Here is a 14754-nt window from a genome sequence, read left to right as displayed (position 1 = left end):
CCTCATTATTTTCAAATGTAGGGAAATTTGTATGTGTTTTAAAATGAAAAATTAATGAAATTTATATATAAATTTAATGAAGCATCTCTTAATTTTGTAGTTTTGTTTTCTTATTTAGAACTGGTACCTGCCCTTTTCATGCCCAGATCTCAGACATTTTCTTGTACATTTCCTTTTCTGGAAAAGCTTGTGGGCCCTGGGCACTCTGCCTGCAGTGCCAAATGGATAAATTGGATTTGTTTGAGTCTTCCTATGGATCAGTAAGGGGACAAAAAGTTGGCAGTAGTTTATCAACATCCCATATTCAGATAATTAAGCAATTTCAATAATTCTTAATAGCATGACAGATTTTACTATCTCTTAATAGATGTTGGCTTATGAGACCTAGGGAAGCACAGGAAAGTTTCTTTGGCATGAAAGCAACTCTAGGCAGAGTACTTTTTATTTAGATTGATGTGTTGCTAGGACTGCCATAACAAAATACCACAGACTCGGTGGCTTAAACAACAGAAATTTATTTTCTGCCAGTTCTGGAGGCTGAGAGCCCAAGATCAAGGTCAGCAGGTTTGGTTTCTTTTGAGTCTTCTTTCCTTGGCTAGCAGAAGGCTGCCTTCTTGCTGTGTCTTCACATGATCTTTCTCTGTGTGTATGCATGTCTGTCCTCATCTCCTCTTAATAAGGATAGCAGTCATAGTGGATTAGGGCCTACCTATATGACCTCATTTGACCTTAATTACCTCATTACAGATCCTGTCTCCAAGCGCAGTCACATTATGATGCACTGGGGGTTAGGATTTCAACATATGGAATTATGAGAGGATACAATTAAGCCCATAACAATTGTCATCCTTTATTTTATGCAATAGCAAAGTTGATGATAAAGCACATTGCAATTAAGGTGAATCTTATTTCCTACCATCTTCCAATGGGAATATACTGCCCTCCCACCCCTCAAAGAAACATATCAATAGGAGAGTAAGACCTTAAGCTAGAAAGTGGAAACAATTTTGAATTCCTCAGTACCCTCCAGATCCTCTCCCCAAATCTTTTTCTTTTCTTCTTCCAGTTTTACCAAGTCTTTTCTTTATGTTGTCTTTCTTTAGTCCTTCCTCAGGTGATGAGCATACCTTCCAGATACAGAGTTGCTCCATTCCATGTGGTAGATTCTATACCTTGGCTCCCTTTTCCCCCGTTGTCTGAGATCTCAATGAACTTTTTTAAAAAATAATTTTATTTATTTTTGGCTGCGTTGTGTCTGTTGCGGTGCATGGGCTTCTCATTGCGGTGGCTTCTCTTGTTGCAGAGCACAGGCTCTAGGCACGCGGGCTTCAGTAGCTGCGGCTCGTGGGCTCAGTAGTTGTGGCTCACGGGCTCTAGAGCGCAGGCTCAGTAGTTGTGGTGCACGGGCTTAGTTGCTCTGTGGCATGTGGGATCTTCCCGGACCAGAGCTCGAACCAATATCCCCTGCATTGGCAGGCAGATTCTTAACCACTGTGCCACCAGGGAAACCCCCTCAATGAACTTTAAAAAAAAATTAATTTTATTGAAGTATAGTTGTTTTACAATGTATTAATTTCTGCTCTATAGCAAAGTGATTCAGTTATGCATATATAGATATACATTCTTTTTCACATTCTTTTCCATTATAGTTTATTACAGGATATCGAATATAGTTCCCTGAGCTATGCAGTAGGACCTTGTTGTTTATCCATTCTCTATATAATAGTTGCATCTGCTCACCCCAACCTCCCAATCCATCCCTCCCCTCGCTCCCCGCCCCCGGCAAACACAAGGCTGTTCTCTATGTCTGTGAGTCTGTCTCGTAGATAAGTTCTCAATGAACTCTTCTTCATCCACCTCACCCATCCCCCTCTTTTTTTTTTTTTTTTTTTGCGGTACGCAGGCCTCTCACTGTTGTGGCCTCTCCCGTTGCGGGGCACAGGCTCCGGACGCGCAGGCTCAGCGGCCATGGCTCACGGGCCCAGCCGCTCTGCGGCATATGGGATCATCCCGGACCGGGGCATGAACCCAAGTCCCCTGCACCGGCAGGCGAACTCTCAATCACTGCGCCACCAGGGAAGCCCCATGACTCTTCTTGAATTATGGTTTTCTCAGGGTATATGCCCAGTAGTGGGATTGCTGGGTCATACGGTAGTTCTATTTTTAGTTTTTTATGGACCCTCCATTCTGTTTTCCATAGTGGCTGTGTCAATTTACATTCCCACCACAGTGTGTGGTCTTTTGAGAAGTTTTTTTTTTTTCCACTCAGTATAATGCCCTGAGATCCATCCAAATTTTTGCATGTGTCAATAGGTCATTCCTTGTTTATTGCTGAGTAGTATTACATTTTCTCTGTGTGATACAGTTTGTTTAGCCATTCAGCTATTGAAGGAGCAATTGCTTTTTAATAAAAAGGCAAATGCCCACTTTAATCATAATTCTGGATTGCTTTTTTTGTGTTAACACCTATGTTTTTACAAAGCACAATAAACTAGGCTAGGTATTTTTAATTTTTAACGGATAACAAGGTTTGAGACATATATAAATGATGTCTATATATGATATAAATTATAGTTATAACTAGCAGATGATTAAAATTCACACCTTTACATAAAATACTTGTAACTCTATTCATGATAAATTTAGATCTACCTAAAAAAGATATTACCTGGCATTATAGTAGGGCTAACTGAGTACCTGAGAAGCACTTGCTATATTATTATTATTTTTTGTTTTTTTGCGGTACGCGGGCCTCTCACTGATGTGGCCTCTCCCGTTGTTCTCCCGTTGTGGAGCACAGGCTCCGGACGCGCAGGTCTAGCGGCCATGGCTCACGGGCCTAACCGCTCTGCGGCAGGGCACGAACCCGTGTTCCCTGCATTGGCAGGCGGACTCTCAACCACTGCGCCAGCAGGGAAGCCCTGCTATATTATTGATTTAATACAAAGTGAGTGTTTAAACAGACACATGCACACATAGGCATTCACATAGCTTTCGTCCACGCCTTAAATAGAAGTGCTGATCTCTCAATTTCACTGTATTTGTTTCAGCAGATGTTGTGTTCTATAGGAATATGCTTGGAATTTTAAAACATTGTACCAGTTATCAAGACTTAATACATTCACAAGTAGTCTGCTGCTCTTGCCACTACTTCCTGATGCTGCTGGTGGAATCTTTTGACCTCTTGCTTTTAGCTGCGGGGCTGAATATTTGTAATCGTTTCCTTATAGGCTCTGAAGTGAAAGAAACACTTTTTGGTGTGAGTTGATTATTTTAGCTGCTACAGCAGCCCCATCTACTGGTGTCCTCAAAGTATTACATTTTAATTTAGGTGGGTTCTTTTTTTTTTTTTTTTTTTTTTTTTTTTTTTTTTTTTTTTGCGGTACGCGCGGGCCTCTCCCGTTGCGGAGCACAGGCACCGGACGCGCAGGCTCGGCGGCCATGGCTCACTGGCCCAGCCGCTCCGCGGCATGTGGGATCTTTTAGGACCGGGGCACGAACCCGCGTCCCCTGCATAGCTAGGCGGACTCCCAACCACTGAGCCACCAGGGAAGCCCTAGGTGGATTCTTTTTTACTGGGGCTTTTCCTTCACTTAAAACAAACTTTCCTTCATTTTTACTTATAGTGAGTTCTTCATTTTCCTCACTCTCACTGAAGTCGGATCACTAATACTGGGTCTAGTGCTTCCTCTCAAAAGAATGTTCCTCTGTTTTACTCAAGCATTAACCATCATGCAAATCATCTTCCGTAATTTCATCCAAATTCAAATAATCACTAATTATGCTACAATTAGAGAAATGGGAAAGCTTATTCATTGTTTTTGTTTTAGTTCTGCCACATTTTTCAATTCCTTTACCCTGAAACCCCTGCACACCAGTGGAGTCTGTTGATGGTTCCTTCACTGGTAGTACGGATGTAACTTCTAAATCTCTCTGGTAGAGCTTGTTGTTTAAGGATGGAGTTTTCACTTGAAGTGGAGCATCTTCAGATTTAAAATTTTGAACTTAGTTTTTGTTTCTAACTCCAGATTATGTTTGGATTTTTTAAGGTACAATTAAACAATATCATTATCATGGTCTCTGTTAGAGTGCCCAAACTTTAGTAAGTGTCTGGCCTAGGTTGCTTTTTCTGGTGCTCCTTGCCAGTGGAGTAAGATAAGAAAAATAAATTAGGGAATTCCCTGGCGGTCCAGTGGTTAGGACTCGGCACTTTCACTGCTGGGGCCCGGGTTCCATCCCTGGTTGGGGAACTAAGATCCCATAAGCCACGAGGCTCGGCCAAAAAAAAAAAAAAAAGAAGTATAGAATTAGAAAGGAAAAAAGAAATGTCATTGTTCATAGATGATGGCGTTCTCTACCTAAAAAAGCCCAGACAGGTTTTCAGGAATATGGGAATTTAGCAAGATGACTGAATATAAGATTGATATATAAACAAATAGGTTGTCTTTAAATGGGTGAGTTGTACGGTATGTAGATTATATCTCTTTATATCTGCTATATTTAAAAAAATCTGGTATTTTCCTTTAGATGGGAAGTGGAGCCATCCCTGCTGTCAGTACAAGCCTGGGAACTGCAGATGCTCAGTTGCACTGTCCCCACTCACCAAAACTCACCAACCCTAACTGATTTAAAAAAATACAAGAGCTGTGTTGAGATATAATTCACACAGTATACAATTTTCCCATTTAAAGCCAATTAATTTTTATTATTTATTTATTTATTTGGCTGTGCCTTGTCTTAGTTGCGGCACTCGGATCTTCGTTGTGGTATGCAGGATCTTTAGTTGCAGCATGTGGGCCTCTTAGTTGTGGCATGTGAACTCTTAGTTGCGGACTTCTTAGTTGCAGCGTGCATGTGGGATCTAGTTCCCTGACAAGGGATCGAACCTGGGTCTCCTGCATTGGGGGTGTGGAGTCTTACCCACTGGACCACTAGGGAAGTCCCCCTGACTGCTATCCTTTGAAAAGCCTGCTTACAAGGTTGGCCCTGGCTGGCATCTGGAAACTAAGAATCTGGGGAGGATTTCAACCACCCTAACTGATAGAAATAGCTCACTGTGCCTAAACTGTTTGTATAAACAATGTGGTTTATGCTAAACACCGGCTTTCCTCCTGGGAGTCTGGAATTTTGGTACTGCTAGACCAAGGGTGCCTACGTGACCAGGCCCAAATAAAAACCTTGGGAGCAGGGTCTCTAATGAGCTTCTCTGGTAGAGAACACGTGTTGTCACAACTGGGGGAATTAAGTGTGTCCTGGTGACTCCACTGGGAGAGGACTCTTGGCAGCTTGTGTCAGGTTTTCTGTGGACTTTGCCCATTTGCCTTTTTCCTTTGCTGATTTTGCTTTGTACCCTTTCACTGTAATAAATCATAGCCATGAATGTGACTACACGCTGAGTCCTGTGAGTCCTCCTAATGAATCATTGAAACTGGGGGTGGTCTTGGGAACCTCTCCCCTGACCAAATTATAGTTTTTTTTTTTAATAGACCGAATTTTTTAAGAGCAGTTCTGGTTCAAATTATAGTTTTTATATGTCGCTGGAGTTGTTTTGCATATTTTAATGTTTTTATAGCTTTATTAAAGTATAAACATATACAATAAAATGCATATTAAAATGTACAGTTTTATTAGTTTTGACCTATGTATATACCCATGAAACCATCACCACAGTCAAGATATTGAGCATATCTATCACCCTGATAGTTATCTCATGCCCCTTGGTAATCCATCTCTTCCTCTGCACCCCCTCACCCCAGACAACCACTGATCTATCACTATAATTTGCATTTTCCATAATCTTATATAAATAGCATCATGCAGTATATACTCTTTGCATGACCTCAGTCACTCAGACTACTTATTTGGAGATTCATCCATGTTGTTGCATATTATAGATAGTTGTTCCTTTTTAATGCTGAGTAGTATTCTATTGTATGAACTTCATATGGATTATACTACAATTTATTTATCACCTGTTGATAGACATTTGGGTTGTTTCCAATTATTGGCCATTACAAATAACACCGCTATAAATGTTCATATACATGTCTTTGTAGGGGCACATGCCTTCATTTCTCTTTGGTAAACATTTTGGACTAGGATGGTTAGGCTGTGTGGTTGGTATAGGTATCACTTTTTGAGAAACTTCCAAACTATTTTCAAAAGTGATGGCAACACTTTGCATTCCTACCAGCAGTGTATTAGAGTTCCACCTGGTGCACATCAGCAACATTTGGTATAGTCTGTCTTTTTATTTTTTTATTTTTTATTTTTTTTATTTTTATTTTTATTTTTTTTTTTTGCGGTACGCGGGCCTCTCACTGTTGTGGCCTCTCCCGTTGCGGAGCACAGGCTCCGGACGCGCAAGCTCAGCGGCCCTGGCTCACGGGCCTAGCCGCTCCGCGGTACGTGGGATCTTCGCGGAGCGAGGCACGAACTCGGGTCCCCTGCATCAACAGGCGAACTCTCAACCACTGCGCCACCAGGGAAGCCCCTGTCTTTTTATTTTTTAAGTCTGTCTTTTTTTTGGCTGCAGCTCATGGCTTGTGGGATCTTCGTTCCCCCACCAGGACCAGGGATTGAAACTGGGGCCATAGCAGGCAGTGAAAGTGCCGTATCCTAACCACTGGGTCACCAGGGAAGTCCCTAGTCTGTCTTTTTAATTGTAGCCATTCAATTGGGTGTGTAGAGATTTCTCATTATGGTTTCAATTTGCATTTCCCTATTAATTAATTGATGTTGATCACCTTTTCTTATGCTTATTTGCCATCTTTGGTGAACTATTTTAAAATTGGGTCTACTTTGTTAGATATGTATTTTGCAAATATTTTGTCTCAGTCTGTGGCTTGCCTTTTCATTTTAGTTAACAGAGCAAAAGTTTTACATTTTGATGAGGTCCAACTTATCAATGTTTTCTTTTTGTGTCATATTTAAGAAATCTTTGCAAAACCCAAGGTCACTAAGATTTTCTCCTATTTTCCTCTACAAGTTTTTTTTTTTTTTTTGCTGCGCTGGGTCTTCGTTGTGGGCTTCTCTCTAGTTGTGCTGTGTGGGCTTCTCTAGTTGTGGTGCACGGGCTCTAGAGTGCACGAACTCAGTAGTTGTGGCTCCAGGCGTGGGTTTAGTTGCGCCACAGCATGTGGGATCTTAGTTCCCCAACCAGGGATCGAGTGGCGTCCCTTGGTCTTCGTTGTGGGCTTCTCTCTAGTTGTGCTGTGTGGGCTTCTCTAGTTGTGGTGCACGGGCTCTAGAGTGCACGAACTCAGTAGTTGTGGCTCCAGGCGTGGGTTTAGTTGCGCCACGGCATGTGGGATCTTAGTTCCCCAACCAGGGATCGAGCGGCGTCCCTCGCATTGGAAGGCGTATTCTTAACCACTGGACCACCAGGGAAGTCCCTTCATGTGCAAGTTTTATACTTTAGGGACTTCCCTGGTGGTCCAGTGATTAAGACTCCGCTCCTCTACTGCGGGGGGCACAGGTTCGATACCTGGTTGGGAAACTAAGATCCCACGTGCTGTGTGGCATGGCCAAAAATAATAAAAGTACAAGTTTTACACTTTAAGTTCCTACATTCAGGTCTGTGATCCGTCTTAAGTCAGTTTTTGTATGTGATGTGGGATAAAGGTTGAGTGTTTTTTTTTTTTTTTTTGTATATAGCTACCCAATAGTGTTCCTGCACCATTTGTTGAAAAGATTATCCTTCCCATTGAATTGCCTTGGGACCTTTGTTGAAAATGAAATAATCATATATGTGTAGGTCTGTTTCTTGACTCTATTCTGTTTCATTGAAATATAGGTCTACATTTATGCTAATACCACATTGTCTTAATTACTATAGCTTTATAATAAGCTTTGAAATCAGGTAGTATAATCCCTCTAGTTTTGTTATTTTTGAAGTTGTTTCAGCTATCCTAGGCCCTTTGTATTTCTATATAAATTTTAGAATCAGATTGTCAATTTTAATTTTTCTACCTATGTTCTCAAGTGATGTTGTCCAGTACTTGTCCTTTCTTAGCTGTTCTTATCTGTTTCTAGGATCAAGGTTATATCCTGTCATAGAACAAGGTGGGGAGAACTCTATTTTTCTGTGCTCTGAAAGATTTTGTATAAGATTGTGATGATTTTTTCTTTCAAAATTTGGTTTAACTCACCTGTAGACATGCAAACCTTCAGGTCCCACTCCAGGCCATGGGAGGTGGGACCCAGCCATCTTTTTTTTTTTTCTAAATAATTAATTAATTTATTTTTGGCTGCGTTGGGTCTTTGTTGCTGTGCGTGGTCTTTCTCTAGTTGTGGCGAGAAGGGGCTACTCTTTGTTGCGGTGTGCGAGCTTCTCATTGCAGTGGCCTGTCCTGTTGCAGAGCATGGGCTCCAGGCACGCAGACTTCAGTAGTTGTGGCATGCGGGCTCAGTAGTTGTGGCTCGAGGGCATACTTGCTCCACAGCACATGGGATCCTCCCTGACCAGGGATCAAACCCATGTCCCCTGCACTGGCAGCTGGACTCCCAACCAATGTGCCACCAGGGAAGCCCCCAGCCATCTTTTTAACAAACCTTCCAGGTGATTCTGATGTGCTCTGAAGTTTGAGAACCACTATGAAGGACTGTTTATTTATTTATTTATTTATTTATTTGCGGTTCGCGGGCCTCTCACTGCTGTGGCCTCTCCTGTTGCGGAGCACAGGCTCCGGACGCGCAGGCTCAGCGGCCATGGCTCACAGGCCCAGCCGCTCCGCAGCACGTGGGATCTTCCCGGACCGGGGCACGAACCCGTGTCCCCTGCATCGGCAAGTGGACTCTCAACCACTGCAGCACCAGGGAAGCCCTGTTTATTTATTTTTTTAAATTTAAGTCTTTAAGCCATTTTGAGTTTATTTTTGTGTATGGTGTGAGGCTGTGTAATAACTTCTCTTTTTAAAAAAAATTTATTTATTTGGTTGCACCAGGTCTTACTTGCAGCATGTGGGCTCCTTACTGTGGCCCAGTGGGCTCCTTACTGTGCCATGCGAACTCTTAGTTCCGGCTTGCATGTGGGATCTAGTTCCCTGACCAGGGATTGAACCCGGGCCCCCTGCATTGGGAAAGTGGACTCCTCTCCACTGTGCTACCAGGGAAGTCCCTGTTTTTTCTTAAGACAAGGAAAAAACAAGCCAGAGAACATTTGAACATTTATCCTAATAGGTACTTGCTACTATCTTTCCCCTGCTTTTGGTCCCTGTTTTTGGTCAGGTGGGGTGTGTTGCTGTTACTTCTAGGACTGGAACAACCCCAGCCCAAACACACTCATGGTGTGGAATTTTGGCTTTGGGCTTATCAGTGCCAGCCATGGCCTGGTTGTTTTTTTCTCTTGATCCTATTTCTCAGCCAGGGCTGAGGGCTAGCTGTATCACAAGGCTGTGGGAGTGGTTTCAGAATTTGAGAATCTGTAGTGTTGCTTCACCTACAGTGGGATTGTGAAGGTCATTGGCAAATACTTACAGATGATTCATCTGTACAGGGGATGGAAATACCTTGAGCTAAGGCCAGGGTTGGTGTTGGGGGCTGGTGGGGGGCAGATTGTAAGGATCACAGATCCAAGGACTGGGGAGGACATTTTAAAGGCCTGAGCTGGGGTGCTTGGGGTCTAGGATCAGGTTCGTTCACAATCATATCTATCAATTTTTTTTTTTTTTTTACTAGTCCTGCTTTTGGGATTATGCCTAGGACACATTCTCCCTTTTCTCCCCATTTATACATCTTTTATCTGTTTTTTATTTTTCAAGTATCTCATTGGTCCACTTGGAATTTATTTTGGCTTTAAATTGTATTTAATGTGTAAATTTGGAGGACACTAACATTTCATAATACAATGTTTCCCATCTACTACATCTCTTCATTGTTAAAATCTTTCGGTTTTGGGGACTTCCCTGGTGGTCCAGTGGCTAAGACTCCACGCTCCCAATGCAGGGGAACCGGGTTCCATCTAGATCCCACATGCCACAACCAAGAGATCACATGCTGCAACTAAGAGATCACATGCCGTGACTAAAGCTCCCACACGCTGCAACTAAGACTTGGCTCAGCCAGATAAATGAATAAATAAATATTAAAAAAAAATCTTTCGATTTTTGTAACTTTGTAAAATTTACCACACATTTTCAAAGTTTACTCCTAGGTATTTTTGTTTTTGATTTTACTATTGAAAATTGTATCTTTTGTCCATTATATTTTCTAACAGGTAATAGTTGGAGGAAAGCCATTGTTTGTTGTAAGCAATTGCTGTATTTTATAACTCACTACCGTGCTGAACTTGGAGTTCTGATAGTTTTTCAGGTGACTTTCTTGGGTTTTCCTCCTCTCACCTGCAGGTGGTCCTTCTCCATTGCTGTGCAGGATATTGTGCTGCCCTGTTCCTCTGTGAACACGCTCTCTCTTTGTTGCCTTTTTACTTCTTTTCCTCTAGACCTTCTCATTCCCCAAGTTTCAGCCCCTCAACCATTCAGTGCATAGTCTCTTCCTTAGAATGTTCATCCACTTTTTCAAAAGTTTCAGTCTCAGTGTTAATGACTCCCAAGTCTATTTTGAGCCTTGACTCTAATTCTGAATGTCTAGAAGCACACTGGATTTACCTAGGACCTTGCAAAATCTGCTTATCTAAAACTGAACAGGGACTTCCTTGGCGGTCCAATGGTTAAGACTCCAAGCTTCCACTGCAAGGGGCTCAGGTTCGATCCCTAGTCGGGGTACTAAGATCCTGTATGCCACACAAGACATGGCCAAAGAAAAAAAAAAACCCCGAAAACCCCAAAACTGAAAAAATTGTCTACTCTAGGATTCCTTTATGCCTGTTGTGGTATCCACTTCCTAGCTGTGTAGGCTTAAAATTGAAAATTCTTCTTTGTTTCCCACTTCTACTTAGTTATCGAGTCTTCTTTGTTTTTTTTCCATCTTCCTTTCAAATGTCCCCTACTTATCTATCATTTTCCTCTAGTCACACTGAGTCCAGGTCATTTCCATCCCTTTTGGACCATTACAACCACCTGCCAACTGGTTTTCTTGCTGCCAGTCTCCCCTTCATTCATTAGTTCATCAACATTAACTGAGCTCCTCTCTGCCTGGGATTGTGTCAGGTGTTAGGAATTTACAGACAGGGGCCTGCTCTCAACGAGTTGAAATGAGTGGCGAAAACAGGTAAACAATCACAATGTTGTGTGGTGTCGGCCATGGCACAAATGTAACACCAGGTGCCACCAGAGTATAGAAAAGGAAGGACTTGGGACAGCTCTGGAGAGGAGGAAATTTTTGAGCTGAGTCTTACACGATTGGTATGAATTGGCCAGGAATTCAGCCCTCTGAGGTTTTAACTCTTTGTTAGATCAAACTCTTCTTTGGGAAAGTTTTTTCTCTGAATGCAAATTTTCCATATATCTTATTTATTTATTTATTTGTAGTAGACTTTAAGACTCTTTAAGTGCAGTTATCACATTTCAATCATTGTAATTCAAGTGTGGAATCAAATTTCAAGCTAACAAATGGGTAGATGTACTAAGAAACTAAACCTCAGGTACAAATCCTTCCCTCTGCCACAGCTGTATAGTCATATCCCAAATACTATCTAGATTGTTACTATAGGATTCTGGAAATCAACAAGACTCTCATAGATTATGATGCTGTATTACCCCATCCACAGACCGGTAATGTGACAAAGTCAGGTTTGTTAACCCATTGCAATGAGGGAGGCTACTCACCAGAGGACCAAAGTATAGAGTTAATACAGGACCTGAGGGACCTCCGTGGTGGTCCAGTGGTTAAGACTTCACGCTCCAAATGCAGGGGGCCGGGGTTCGATCCCTGGTCAGGGAACTAGATTCCGCATATCACAACCAAGACCCCTCGTGCCACAACTAAGACCTGGAGCAGATAAATAAATTAAAAAAAATTTTTAAATACAAGATTTGAGGGAATGGTGGAGATAAAATTTCAAAGAAGCAGTGACAGGCTGAAAGCAAAGCAGGGCTCATGTGGTCAGTGTCAGGCTTAAAGTGTTGAACTGAGCTCAGAGTGATGTTTCCTGGGAAAGTAAAAGTTTAAGTGTGGAATGTTGTGTCCACAACTCCTTTTCTGAAGCTTTACACCTGGGTTGTAAATCAAGGCTGCTGCTCTATGTCAAAGTGGCTTGGATTCTCAATCAGGAATGGAATGTTTCATTTTTATGGATATAATTTCAAATAGGAAAGTTTCTGATAATCTATAATTTTAGAGAACAAATGCTTTCAGTGAGTTAGGAAAGCAGGAGTCATGCAAAGAAGGGTGTGATTTTGATACTTTACAGCTGTAATGTGTCACGGGGAGAGAGGCTTTTCTTGTTATTTTGCAGCTGCCTTTAACTGTGTCTGTTATCCTAGCCTGGGTAATGCCAAGGCAGATTTTAAATTTTCTCAGTCCTACCAAATTTTGACTTTTTCAGTGCTCACATCACAGTAAGGCAGGATCTGTCGACAAAAGGCAGAGAGGGGTCTGATGAAGACGGGTGCTCCTCTGTGAAGCCTGTGATTAATAGGCCTCCACGCTCCCGGCCTCAGCTGCTTACCTCTGTAAAAGACTGGTATGTAATCATCTGTTATGAATCTGGGCTGTGAGCTTCTTGAGTACCGGGCCTTTCAAAGATTCCTTTTGTCCTCCCAGTTCTGGCACACAATGTTGAATGGACTCACAGATGAGTCATCAGGGTTGCTCACCCCTCAGTTTTTACTGATCTGCCACTCTTTCAACACATCCAAGGTGGAGGTAGTAAACACCAGCAGTCACCTAAGCGGTGTGTCTCTAGAGTCCCAAGGACTGTAAAAGTGCTTTTGACTCCCAGTGTTGCTTGATCAGTGAAGGATGGCAGGGGAAGTTATTTGCGTATGTGTCAAAATCCGATGACTTCACACAGAGACTTAAGTCATGTTCTGAGCTTCTTGCAGAATCCCTGGCCCAGCCTTTACGAACAAGGCCTCTTCTTTAGCTGTGCAGGTGTAGTACTGAAGCTCCCTCCAGGCATAGGCTGTCATGGGAAAGTGAGATGATCCTTTTCTGGAAGATCCTTAAAAAAAAAAAAATGCAAACAGGTACGCAACAGTCATGGATTTTTCAACTCACAGAGTTTAAAAGGAGCCGTCTCATAGTTAAATGAACTCTTAGCCTCAAACTAACTTCATTGGTGTGTAATCCGTCTGTGTTGTCATAGGAGTAGCTCACATGAATTTCTTTAAAGGCGTTCAAGTTAAATCACTTTTTCTTGGGTTTTCAGTTGCCCGGTGTTTGACCTGGGATTCCTATGCATGCGCAGAAATGTCAGCTTTTACAGGGTCTCTAGGTGCTAGGGCCACAGTGATTTCCTTTCTCCTTTTACTGTAGTAAGCTGCTTTCTAAAGTAACTTCAGCTTCTGGTTTAGAATTATTTTATTGAATCAAATATAGCAGTCCCTGCTTATTAACCGTCTGTATCCACAATGTAACCATGATATACCAGTTGCCAGGTAGTTTTCCACTACATAAAAATATGATAAATAATTCATAGGGAGAATCATTATCAAAATATAGCTTGTGCCTTCGGTAGCTTTTACCTGGAGATCTCAAGAGAACTCTACACAGATGATCCAGACTAGCACAGAAGGTACCTTTTGCCATGTGTCTTGAATAAAAGAATGGTCTTCGGGGTTCCCTGGTGGCACAGTCCGAAAAAAAAAAAAAAAAAGAATGGTCTTCATCTTTAGGTAATGCATAAAGCTTTGCTCTTTATCACTGCAAATCTTGGAATTTTAAAATTTTAATCAAGTTATTTTTATATAACTTTTTTTTTTTTTTTTTGCGATACGCGGCATGCCGTGGCATGTGGGATCTTCCTGAACCGGGGCACGAACCCGTGTACCCTACATCGGCAGGCAGACTCTCAACCACTGCGCCACCAGGGAAGCCCTCTACATTGTACTTTTACTGGAGGTATAATTTGCCTTTACTTCCTGTTTCCTGCAGGGTTGGGAGAAAGGGAAAGTCGCTTGGCTTTCTGGGGTGGTGATGACACCTGGTGTCAAACAGCTTCTTTTTTTTTTTTTTTGCGATACGCGGCATGCCGTGGCATGTGGGATCTTCCTGAACCGGGGTACGAACCCGTGTACCCTACATCGGCAGGCAGACTCTCGACCACTGCGCCACCAGGGAAGCCCTCTACATTGTACTTTTACTGGAGGTATAATTTGCCTTTACTTCCTGTTTCCTGCAGGGTTGGGAGAAAGGGAAAGTCGCTTGGCTTTCTGGGGTGGTGATGACACCTGGTGTCAAACAGCTTCTTTTTTTTTTTTTTTGCGATACGCGGCATGCCGTGGCATGTGGGATCTTCCTGGACTAGGGATAGAACCCATGTCCCCTGCACTGGCAGGCGGATTCTTAACCACTGCGCCACCAGGGAAGCCCCCCCAACAGCTTCTTAACCAGCCTTTTAACCAATTCTCTTGTCCCCAGCCTCTCCTGTCACTCCCTCAGCCCTCCAGCAGAACCCAAGATTCCCAGTTCCTGACGTGGCCCCAACCTCTCATCTTTGGCTTTTCCTGTGCACAGGATACAAAGAGAAATGACTGAACTGAGGAAATCATTGTATTGGAAATATTTCAAGATTTTAAATACTGAATACAGGACTGATTGCTATATCTTATATTGCTATATCCTAGTTCAGAACCTCATCATCTACTACCTGAACTACATTTCACGAGCTATACCCTGTTTAACCCTAGGGTC

This window comes from Neophocaena asiaeorientalis, unplaced genomic scaffold, assembly GCF_003031525.2.
Source record: "Neophocaena asiaeorientalis asiaeorientalis breed wild unplaced genomic scaffold, Neophocaena_asiaeorientalis_V1.1 scaffold83, whole genome shotgun sequence".
Classification (NCBI taxonomy): Eukaryota; Metazoa; Chordata; class Mammalia; order Artiodactyla; family Phocoenidae; genus Neophocaena; species Neophocaena asiaeorientalis.
The sequence above is the reverse complement of the archived record's forward strand: the minus strand, read 5'-3'. Positions refer to the sequence as shown.